The sequence below is a fragment of the Callorhinus ursinus genome, unplaced genomic scaffold (genome assembly GCF_003265705.2).
Source record: "Callorhinus ursinus isolate GAN/ISIS: 27379988/994484 unplaced genomic scaffold, GSC_fseal_2.0 scaffold2, whole genome shotgun sequence".
Classification (NCBI taxonomy): domain Eukaryota; kingdom Metazoa; phylum Chordata; class Mammalia; order Carnivora; family Otariidae; genus Callorhinus; species Callorhinus ursinus.
Genome location: NW_027397064.1, coordinates 70,963,725 through 70,976,189, shown reverse-complemented (window position 1 = coordinate 70,976,189; position 12,465 = coordinate 70,963,725). Strand labels below are relative to the sequence as shown.

The 12,465-nt window shown below is 42.4% G+C and overlaps 1 long non-coding RNA gene across 2 annotated transcripts in view; it reads left to right on the top strand.

The window, feature by feature from the left end:
• Nucleotides 1-12,465, top strand: part of LOC141370990 (uncharacterized) — a 39,839-nt gene that overhangs the window by 17,995 nt on the left and 9,379 nt on the right. The gene's annotated exons all lie outside the window — the stretch shown is intronic.

Here is a 12,465-nt window from a genome sequence, read left to right as displayed (position 1 = left end):
GTCATGATCTCAGGGTCGTGGGATCAAGCCCTGCATGGAGCCCCATGTCAGCCTCCATGCTCAGTGGGGAGTCTGCTTGGGATTCTCTCTCCTCCTCCCTCTGCCCCTCCCTCCACTCATGTGCTCTCTCGCTCTAGAATACATACATCTTAAAAAACATATTAAAAGGCTAATTAGACAAGAAGTGACTGAAGATGGATCAAGAGAAGCATAATTATAATTCCAGGTGAGAAAGAAAGGAAGGAAGGAAAGAAAGAAGGAAAGAAGGAAGGAAGGAAGGAAGGAAGGAAGGAAGGAAGGAAGAAAGATAAGGAAAGAAAGAAAAACAGAGGTGGTGGGATATGATCTCTACCCAGGAAAACCTGAGTAGAATTTGACTTGAGAACTTCCATAAGGAGTGCTGCTAGGTTTTTCTTTTTTTTGGCGGGGGAGGGTTTGGGGGCCATAGTCCATCCTATGGAAATGATGCTACTGTTCATCTAACTGTTGCCTTGCAGCCATCCAGACTGCTGTTTGGGTGGGCGGGATGGAGAAATACTATTCTGTTAAAACTAAGAGCTTTGAAGTGGAGACAAACACAATCTGGTAGTATTACAGAGGCATTATTCACCCTGATGACTCACTCTCGTTGGCTCCCACACAGCAGAAGCAAGAAGTAACATCAGTGACCTTGAAGATGTTGGCCAAGTATAGATCTAGCCCTAAGGCCTGATTTTTCAAATGAACACGTGTGTGTGTGTGTGTGTGTGTGTGTGTGTAGAGGGAGAGAGAGAGGGAGAGAGAGCACGAGAGGGAGAAGGAGCGAGAGGATGGGGAATTCATGTTAAAGAGTAAGAATGTATGGAGAACAATTCTAAAAACCCAATATAAAAACTCTTAATGCTTAGAGAGCAAACTCAACTAAATAACAAGCACTTACAAGGAAATAACCCCATGAGTAGGTCTCAGCTCAATGCTTTGAAAAGGTAGCTCAGTGTGGGAACATTTAAAATAAGCGTTCTAACCTAGGACCTGAATATGAATCCAGTCCCTATTCCTGGGCTCAGATCTCCCTCATTATTTCCATTCATCATGACTCCATGAATCCAATTTGCTTAAAGTTTTCTATGTTCCAAGCCACACACTCCTCTGTGCTCAGAACCTACAAACAAAATTCAAACAGATGCAGTACCCAGGTCTCCGACAACATGCAACAGAAAGCAGACAATAATAAAAGGGTGCATCGGGACATACAGATGTACAGGCAGCTGCACAAATGGCAAGCAGAGTCATGGCCTTAGACCAGATGGTCCTTATGGTCCAGTAAAAAAAAATTACCTACATGGAACCCAGCAACGTTTTCAAGTTGGTAGAGATAGTTCCTGGAACTGTACATTGAAACCTCAAAGAAAAATAAAAGCAAAACCATAAAGTTATTTGAAGCTAATAAAAGAAGAGAGACCTGCAGTTGAAGCACTAAACAGCTAGAACAGAAAGGGTTTCTAGTCATGGAGTGGGCCATATGGAACAACCAGGGGGTGGTATGGAAGCATGGCCTTATAAACCTCGAAGAATCTCTGACATGGATCACCATGTCTGTATGGACAAAGAGGATTGCATTGGAAGGGCTGCAAACGATGGCTTAAAAATAGACTTGAGACAACTGGCCTTCCATAGCTTGTCCTTGGTGTAAGTTTCCAAAGGTTTGCGATTATGTTTTGAGTTATAATTTTCCCTCGGTGTTTCTACTTTTATGTAAAATTTTTACTTTTCATATAAGTTATAGGAAGGTAGGAAGGTACAGTTTGCTCAGAATTCGTAGCTATAATCAAACCAAAAAAAAAAAAAACAAAACAAAAAAACCCTTAAGATCTTTTCTCAGCAATGAGCAGAAGCCCAACTCAACATAGCCTAAGGGACAAAGGAGACTTCATTACAAGAAAATTAATCTGTTTCCCAGACCCAAGAACTGGAATCTAGGTGGGTCTCATTAACAACTGGAACCACACTTAAATACCATGATCATTCCCTATCTTTTGTCTTTGTTTCTCCATCCGTCTGCTTCATTCCCTCCTCTTGCTGTCTGCTAACCTGTTTGTGGTGCTCATGAATACACACAGGAAATACACTGCCAAAAGGCCATGAGTTCACATTTCATCCATTTCAAAAAGCAGCAAGACGAAGCTTGACTCTCTTAGTCTAATCCCAAATTCCTGAATAAAGGCTAAGTTTGGGTCAGGTAGTTATTTCTGAATAACTGTGGCCATAGGGTATTATTATGTATTACTTCACTCCTATCATATCCATGTTTGTTGAGGTGGGAGGAGACAGTTCCTAGAAAAGGATGGTACTGTGTAGACACAAGGCATCTGAGTATCAAGATGCTTTTGGTTATAAGTAAGAGGCTATTTCTTTTCTCATACAACAAAAAGCCTCGTTTAAAATTTGTTGAATCTGAGATTCAAGAGAATTCAAGTCAACTAATATTTATTGAGCACTTACTATGTGCCAGGCACTGTTTTAGGTGCTGGAGATATTTGACTAAATAAAGCAGACAAAAATCTCTGTCTTCAGGGAGTTTATGTTCTATGGTTGGCTACTTCAGTGACTTAATAGCATTAACAAGTTTCCAGGGGTTCTTCTTTTTTTACACTCTGCCAAACCCAGCATGTCAGCTATAAACATTTCTGACGAGAAGAATCAAACTGAGACACACAAAGTTTTTGTAATTTACTTAAAGTCACACAACTGCTAAATGAAGGAGTAATGAGCCCAGATTCTTAGCCCTCTGTAGTGCTGCTTCTTGCCTGGGGGCCGGAGAGGAGCCCAGCCTCCCTGAAGCACAGGTCTACCTGACCCCTGTACAAAATTGGGGTCTAAGATCCAGGAATAGATGGGGGATGGCTTCTGGAGAGGGAGCTATGGTGATTTCTATAGCCCGCTGCATTGAGATTTCTTGGGTCAAATGCATCTCTAAGTCTCAGGATTGACCATTTTACTTTTAGTCTGGTTAGAAGCTCTTTCAAGGTCATGGTTAGCAGATTGAGAGAGAAACTGAGGTAGCTCATGCTGAATCAAGGTGCCCGTAGGTCAAGGTTTCTTATTTGCAAAGGCAGTGATCAGCACAGAAAGGATGGGGTTGGTCAACAAGCAGTTTTCCTCAATTGCAGAGTAGGCAGTTTCACAGGCAGAAAGCATTCAAAGCTGGATATAGAGGCTCTGGACATTAATCTCTACAATGGAATGGTCAGAAAGTTCTTAAGGTGTGTTGGCCATCATTTTGGCAGAGGCTGATGAAAATTGCCATCACCTGACTTTAACCAAGAAAGGTGCTTTTGCATCTCAAGTTCCCAATGTGGGTGTAGGTGACTACTATTCAGTGGTGGGAACTAGGAAATTCAAGGGGGTGGGGGAAGCATACATTTAAACAGATAAACTTTAATAATGTAGAAGGAAGAGGAAGGGGAATCATAGATAATTACTTCTATGAAATACAAACTGGAGACATAACATCCTATATAAAGAAAACAATAATAAACCTTCATATTAAGAGACAAGGAAATCATCAGAAATGCTGATTAATACACAGAGGGGAGTTCAATTGTATTGGCAATGTTTTATTTTATATACTGGGAGGTGGGTGCACAGATACATGTTATATTATTCTTTATGCTTTCCTTCTTTTTCCGAAATATTTCACTAAAAAATAAGTTTAGTATCGTTTTGCTTTATTTTGGAATCTGTAATTTGTGATTTCATGAGTTGTCATTAGTGAGAGGGGTGGAGAAAAGAATCTGAGTTCTGAAGTTGTCTTCCTTCCAGAAAGGACAAGACCTTGGGTTCCTGATTTTAGATCAGCAATATTCCTCATATCTTTGCAAGTCAGTGTTGCCTTCCCCTCCCAGTCCCCTGTCCCCTCGCAATTTTTCCCTTTGCGTTTGGGAACTCAGTTGCATCCTAAAATTTGCCTCTGCCCCAATTGTACCAAGGAGTGGGTGTAGTAGAAATTCAGTATCTACCGCTATGTGTCATTGTTCCTGAGTCAACTTTGCTTTTCAAAAACACAATATATTATTAAACAAAGTCTTTCCTCTGCTCTGAACAACAGACTAGCGGTTGGGTTTTTTAATATAGATTTAAGAAAATAGTATACATGTTTAGTCCACTCAAAGGCTAATCACTTGCCAGGGTGTATTGAAAGTTGCTAGGGTGGTTCCCCCCCACCCCCAATGCCAGTTTTTGAGTCACATAATGGCAACATTTTGCTATAAAAATGCTAACTTCTCTTCTGTTGTGCTTCTGCTGTTATTCAAAAACAGCCAAATGGATGTTATTGAAATCCGGTCCCAAAAAAGGTTGAAATTGCTCCCCAGCTGGGCCTGAGACCCTGTGTGCCAAATTTCAGCCTAAAGAGAATTCTTATATTTGAGTCACTGTGAGCAGCTGAAAATATGAGGTTTGGGGTGGAAATGCTAACAGACTCTTAACTATCATTTTGCAAACCATGTGATTATAACACAATGCAAACCTCCTCTGGAGCAAGTCTTTGGCAAAAGCAACAGAAACAAGATGTCTGGGCCCTGAAGTTTTGCCTTTACAAGCTTCTGCTGGGCCAGCAGGAAGCAGGGGAGGCTGGTGATGACATTGCCGACATTTCTGTTCTTGCTGAGGTTAAAAGATGGGCCCCGTCAGTGAATTTCTGTTGAAGAAAAGAAGTGTGTGCAGCCTCATTCCTTTACAGGGCTCCTTGGAACACGGGTTTATGGTCACCCTTGCTTGTTCTGGAAGTGTTATCGCCAACACAGTGCTTGGTTCCAACCAGACACGAATTGTTTGCCACCTCTAGTCCCATTGGCTTAGTCACACTTGCTCCCATTCCAAGTTGGCAAAAATGCCTGCACTGCTTGGCCACTTGCTTCTATCATCTGGCATTTAAATGTGGGCTGCATCTCTCCTCAGTAACGTCCAGGGCCACAAAGATGCTTTAGTTCCAGGCTTCAAACACATGTTCCAGGCGGCGAGTGCCCAAATGTAAGTAGAGTTTCTATAGGCCAGTCCATTCATGGATGCTTCAAATGATGAGAGGTGATCAGAGCTTCTTGAGGGCAGCCCTGCAGAGTGCTGTTTCTAGAAGAGTCCTCATCACTCTTTGTGCAGCCCTCGGCCCTCTCTAGGGGCCGAGGGATAGCTGTGCTCCCGAAAGCCCGGTCAGAATGTGGCTAATCTGTTTCTGCCACTTAACGGCCAGTCTACACTGGGCAAGACACTCACCTACACTAAGCCTCAGTTCCTTCATCTATAAAATGGGGACAGGACCTGCCTTCTATCCACTTGTAAGGATCATAGAATGCGAGAGTGTTTCCTAAATTGCAATGCACTATACACATTTTTGGCAGTGTTATTATCTCCAGAATCTCATTATAGCTGCAGAATTCTAATCTGAGTTAAAGCTATGGTTGAAGCCAATAGGAATGGATTTAAAAGATCTGCTCCTATTAGAAATAGCAGGCCACAGGGGCGCCAGGAGCATCCAACTCTTGATCTTGGGGTTGTGGGTTCAAGCCCCACGTTGGGTATAGAGATCACTTGAAAATAAAATCTTAAAAAAAAAAAAAGGAAAGAAAGAAGTAGCAGTCCACAGGTTCTTTTTTTTTCTTTTTTAGGATTTTATATATTTATCTGAGAAAGAGCGACTGAGAGAGAGCATGAGCGGGGAATGGGGGCTGGGAGCACAGGGAGGGGGAAGAGGAGGGAAAAACAGACTCCCCTGCTGAGCAGGGACCCCAAAGCAGGGCTTGATCCCAGGACCCTGGGATCATGACCTGAGCTGAAGGCAGCCCAACTGACTGAGCCACCCAGGCACCCTGGCAGGCCACAGATTCTAAGCATGAATATGTATTAATCAGATATCTCCCATATGCTCAGTTCTCTGTTACGGGTTACAAAGGATACACAGAAAGAGAAGACATGATTCTTAACTTTAAGAAGAATATAATTTAGCATGAAACAAAATATTTGATAACTAAGTGATAAATACTTTAGATATAGTATCAGTTTAGCAGTGGAGAGAAGCGATGACAGCTAGAGAAATAGAGGTGGTTTCATGGACCATGTGATGTGGTAGGTCCTATTGTTTGTGTTTATCAAGATCCCTTCTTCAGGGGGTCTGATCTTTCACCCTCCATGTGGTTTCACTGGGTTTGCCAGTCACAATACCACTTGATTATAATACAATGCAAACCTCCTCTGGAGCAACTTTCTGGCTATCTATGGGCATATGCCCCTGGCTTGGCTACTGCACTATCCCATCCTCCTAGCCAGAATGATTGAACAAGGGAATGGCACTTGATCCAATCAGGCCAATGAAAAAATCTATGCCCCACCCCCTCCCAAGATATTATAAATAAGAGATAGAAAGGTTCTTTCTTGTGGGTTATGCATAAGAGGGGATGATGTAATTTTGGAGTTTTCCGTGGCCCTGAGTCAGCCCATTCAGTCTAGACGGGCACGTGTAGAAGGAGAGACTAAGTCCAAGGCAGAGTGAGGTGGAGACTGGGCACCACAAGAGGGACTTAATAGCGCTGTTTGGGTCCCTGGCATTCCTGAGACAGGTTCTTCCATTCTTCTGAAGCTGGTTTGGATTTTCTTCCATTTGAACTAAGAGTCCTAACTCTTAGATAGTGGGATTTGAATTATGTATTTAAAAGTGGGTAGGATTTGGATATCCTCTGGGAAGAAGGCAGAGTATTCTGGACAAGGTCCAGAGATGAGAATGAGCATGGTATGTTTGGGGAATCTGAGAAAATCAGCCTAGGTGGAGCAAAGGGAACAGTGGGGATGAATAGATAGGTAGATTATTAAGGGAGAGGCCAGTTTGTGAGTTTTTTCAAATTAGGTAAGAGTTGAGGTTTGATTAGGAGGAAACAGTTTCTAAAAGTAAAACCAAGGGGCGCTTGGGGGGCTCAGTCGGTTAAGCGTCTGCCTTCAGGTCAGGTCATAATCCCAGGGTCCTGGGATTGAGCCCCGGGTCGGGCTCCCTGCTCAGTGGGGAGAACTGCTTCTCTCTCTCCCTCTGCCCCTCCCCTGGCTTGTTCTCTCTCTCTTGCTCACTCTCTCTCTCTCAAATAAATAAATAAATTCTTTAAAAAATAAAAAATAAATAAAATGAAGAAAAACTGCATCTGTTTTAAGGCAAAAATTAGTCTTCTGTATTAGTCTGCTTGGGCTGCCATAACAAAATACCACAGACTGGATGATTGACACTATGGACATTTACTTTCTCGCAGTTGTGTCAGCTAGACATCCACGATCAAGGTGTCAGTGAATCTGGTTTCTGGTGAGTGCTCTCTGGCCTTGTAGATGGCCATCTTCTTGCTGTGTTTCTGCAGGGCTTTTCCTCTGTGCATGGGTGGAAAGGGAGCACTCTGGTGTCTCTTCCTCTTCATGTAAGAACATCAGTTTTATCAGATTAGGGCCTCACCCTCATGATCTCATTTGACCTTAATTTCCTTCTCCAAATACCGTGGCACCGGGGGCTGGGGCTTGACATATGGCTTTTAGGGGGATCCAATTCAGTCCATAACATCTGTCAAAACTAAGAGTAGGAGAGGAAGAAGGTAATGAGAAACACTGTCAGTGGGAGAGTAAATCTAAGGAGAAAAATCAGGTAAAATCTAGTCATGTTGAAACACGTATAACCAAGACCAAGAAATTCTATTTCTGAGAGTTGGAGTCTTTTGTACGGTGCACCATGAAATACATTCAGAAATGATTCTTACAGCATTGGTTTTAAAGATCAAAAATGGGAGCAACCTAAATGTCCATCAAAGGGACAATCAATTTTAGTGCATTTCTACAAACATCAATCCTATATGGCACTAGAGGTGAAAAATCCTAGAAATACATGTATTGACAAGAGTAAATCTCAAATATAATAATGGTGAGGGGAAAGAATCAAGTTGCTGGACATACAGAGCAGTGTAACAAATTAGTGCCGTGCTAGAGCTGGCTCATACCTATTGGGCTCATCTCTTCCCAACTCCTTGTTCCCAACTGACATCAGGTGCAGCTTGGAATTGGCTATGGTGGGAATATTTACACCGTTGTAATTGGCAGCTGCTTTAAATCAGGTCGTTATTTTAAATTTTTTTCCCCTCCTTGGCGATCCAGTTGTCTGTTAAACATTTACCAGGATACCATTGAAAGAACATTTTTATAAATAGTAAAATACTTAAAACAACACAATGTACCAGGATAACCGTATAAAGACAGTATTGGGTATGATAAACACCACATTCAGGATAGTGATTACTTCTTGAGAAGAAGGATCAGAATGTGTTGGGGGGAGTGATACACAAAGGCTTCAGCTGATCTTAAAATGTTTTATTTCTTAGACAGGGGAGCAGGTATACTACTGTTAGTTAATTTATATTTTATACTTTGTGTTTTTTGGAAACATTTAGTAAATCAATGAGATATGGAAGCCAGTCTTTTCAAACAGCAGCCTTACGTTGGCGAGATGGGGAGGCACCACCCTTAGTCTCTATCCTTGTGCCATTTTGTTGGTTTGGCAGCGATGGGAGATCTGTGGCTCTCAGATTTGGCCACTGGGGTGGGTGGGGGTGGGGGTGGGGGGTGGGGAGGGTCCAGATGAATCTGTAGTATCTCAGGCTGCACACAGGTGCCACACTTGATTCGGAAGTTCCAAGACAAAGAGGGAATAAATACCAACCCAAGGAAGAGGTGAGATAATCTGAGGGAAATCTTTAGGTGGTTAGCAGGTTAGCGTGATCATTCCCAGATGACCCTTCACTTCAGCTCTGTCTAACTGACCCCCACAAGCCACCCAGCACACAGGGCAGTGTATTTAGATTATGTGCAGCAAACAGAGCTTATTTTGCATGGGTGCTTGTTCCTAGTGAACTTGGGTCATAAAGGAACTCAGATTCTCCTAGAAAGGGGCATATGCAGGAAATGTTAGGGCAGATTTACAGCAAACATGGGTCAGGAGATGCTAGGAGGGGATGACGTTGTTCCTAGGGGAAAGACTCTGTAGCCTTTCTGTTTGGATTTCTGGCATGTTTTCATTCCTAGGTGAGGTGGACTAACATGCTCTATTTTACCTACATCCCCCTTCCTCTTGAAAGCAAGTTAATAAAGCACTTATAGGCCGGTCTGGATTTTGTACCTCTCCCTGACCTCCCTCTTCTCCTTCACATGTAGCGATACTTACAGTTTGCTAAACATACCGTGCTGTTCTCTCTGCCTGGAATCCACTACCCCACCCACAGTCCTTCTCTTTAAGCTCCTCCTGTGTGAAGACTTTCCTCCCACCCTTCACAGGAGCAGGGTTTCTCTCTCTCTCCTGTGCACCCTCCTCCTCCTAAAACATGGCTTCATCATTTCTCTTTACACGCAGTACAGTAGTTACTGCTCATATGTCCACCTCCCCTGCTGCAATGTGGAGCTCCTTCCTGGCAAGGACCCCATGTTATTTAACTTTCTACCCCCAGGGCCTAGCATCCTCTCTTTTCTCTTTAAAATGATCTGTTGACACCCCGACAGAATTCATTTGAAGGCAGAGAAACAAGGCAAGAGAAGTGGGGTATACCAAAAACAAGGAAACAGACACTAGCTGGTACAAAAGGCATGATTCCATTCATTTGTGGAACTTCAGCTGACTTTGTGCAGTTGGTGAAAGATAAACCAGAAGATACAGAAAGGCTTGAGGCGCCTAAGAGGCAGGGTCAGGGATGACAAAGCTCCTGGTACCTCTTCCTTCCCTTCAGCTGTGACCCTTTTCTGCTGGTCTGGAATCTCCAGAATTGTTGTCAACTGCTAGTTATTCCATGTGTGTTATGCCCTGAATCCTGTTCTGAATACAACGCTAGTAGGTTCCACTAATTAATTAAATTGTACTTCATAGACTTGGAGTCAGGGCTCTTGAATACAAGATGCAAATTTATGCAACATATGCAAATCACTCATGTTCTCAAATTCCATGAACAAAATCTGGTAGCCTTGAGATAAAAAAGCCCCTGCCAAGCATCATCTCTTCTAATTATTTCTTAATTCTACCCCCCCCCCCGCAACCCCCTTAGCAGTGAACTAACACTTTCAGGCTTGGCAGAAACTGGTAGAAATACAATGAGAGTTGGTTATAAACAGGAAGTTCCTTAAGGGCAAAGACCCTCTAATCTACTTTATGCTCTCTGGTGGCTCCTAATATACTGTTGAGTACACATAGTCTTGCACAGGGCATACCACCACCAGCCCCAAACTACTAAATTATGGATAATTCAGATGAACAAAAGTTGAGAGCCCTGTTTGTAAAACATAGCATTTAAGTCTAGCAACAAGGAAATGATGACCTGTACAGTCTACTACACATGGTTATATAAATTCAAGTTAATTAAAATTAAATGAAACTGAAAAATTCAGTTTTCGGAATAGCCACATTTCAAGTGTCTGATAGCTACATGTGGCTAGTGATTTTCTTGTTGGGCAACACAGATATAGAACATTTCTATTATCATAGAAAGTTGTATTGGACTGTGCTGATCTAGACTCTGCTACCCAAAGACCAGGGCTGGCAATATGGCATCATATGGGAGCTTATTGGAAATGCAGAATCTCAGGCCCTAACCCAGATCCACGGCATCGGAATCTGCATTTTAATAAAATCCTCAATTCATTCACATGCGTCTCAGAGTGAGAGGCACTGGTCTAGAGCTAAAATAGAAATTAGTGGTTCTCAGATTTTAGTATGCGTCAGAATCCTCTGGGGGAATTATTAAACACAGATCGCTGGGCATCAATATGAGAGTTTCTGATTCTGTAGGTATACTAGTTTCCTAGGGCTACCATAACAAATTACCACAAGTTGGGTGACTTAAGACAAAAGAACACTATTCTTTCTCTCAATTCTGGAGGCTAGAAGTTGGAAATCAAGGTGTTGGCAAGGCCATGCTCCCTCTGAAAACTTCCTTAGGTAAAGAAGAATCCTTCCTTGCCTCTTCCTAGCTTCTGGTTTACTGGCAATCTTTGGTGATTCTTGGCTTGAAGCTGCATAGCTCCAACCTCTGCCTCCATTATCATATGGCGTTCACCTCTTGTATCTGTGTCTCTGGGTCTGTATCTTCTTCTTAAAAGGATACCAGTCATATTGCATTAAGGGTCCACTCTACTCTAGTACAACTTCATTTTTAAATTAGCTAATTGCATCTGTAATGACCTTGATTCACATTCTGGTGTACGAGGGGTTAAAACTTCAACATATCTTTTTTTTGGGGGGGGGAACAAAATTCAATCCATAGCAGGAGTTCTAGGTGGGACCTGATAATCTGCATTTGTCACAACTTCCCAGGTGATGCTGATGCTGCTCTGGGGATCACACTTTGAAGACCAGAGATCTAAAATATCTACAAAATAGGACTACATAGAACTAAAAGTTGGATTATACTATAGAAATCACTGTGTTCAAGATTCTATTTTAAAGCACACTTGAAAGATTGTCATCCAGTCTGTGCGTGAATCTTTCCAATGACAGGGCTCTCATTACCAGCAGAGCGGTCTTCTCCACAGCTCTTCCTGTGAAAATTCACACCCTTTGAACTTTCTAAATATCTGATATATCTAGATATATCTAGATATCTGACGGCAGCTGAATGTCTCAATATTGTACTCTAGCTACATTTCCTCTGTGTGACAGAATTCTCAGAATCCTCAAGATGCTGGCTTGCTCCTGAAGGCACACTTGTTAAGGGTCATAGGGGTGATAATCATGCCTCCTACTGATTATAAATTAGAAAGGGAGTAACCCTGGAATCCAACAGATGAGGATCAAAAGGTCAGCTTTATTTCCAGTAAACATATAATGGAGACTAGAACTTGGACCTTGACGACAATCAGCCTTCCTCATAACCCCCACCTAGCTGGGCATATCTGACAAAGATACAGAGAAGCAGAACAATTGAATCTAGACCACTGTGCAAGGTTTTGAGGTAAGAGTTACAGCTATTACCACATAAAGAAAGGCTCCACCACTAGAAGAAGAGAGGTTTTCCTAAAAAAGAAAGGAAAACTACCTCGCTTCTCTTCTCCTAAACCCATCTACCTAGTAAGACAGCCTTCTCCTCCAGTTACCAATCTACCACCCACTCCCACTGCTTTCTCCCTTTCAAACATAAACGCAATGTTATTTATAAAAGCCCCCCTCTCCCACTTGTTGCCTAAATGTCTCAGGAAGTTGATCCTATTCTCAACTCAAGCCAATCACCGTACGGCTAATCCCCTTGTAAGTGATTGGCTCAAGAGTTTAGGCTTCAGCCAATCAGTGCATGATATGATTCTAGAGCCTGCTGCTGGACCAGAGATGGGCACATAACACAAACTAGTCTAATTAGACTGAATAAGAACTTTTTTCAAAGGGTTGGAAAAGAGATTTTCTTTCTTTCTTTCTTTCTTTCTTTCTTTCTTTCTTTCTTT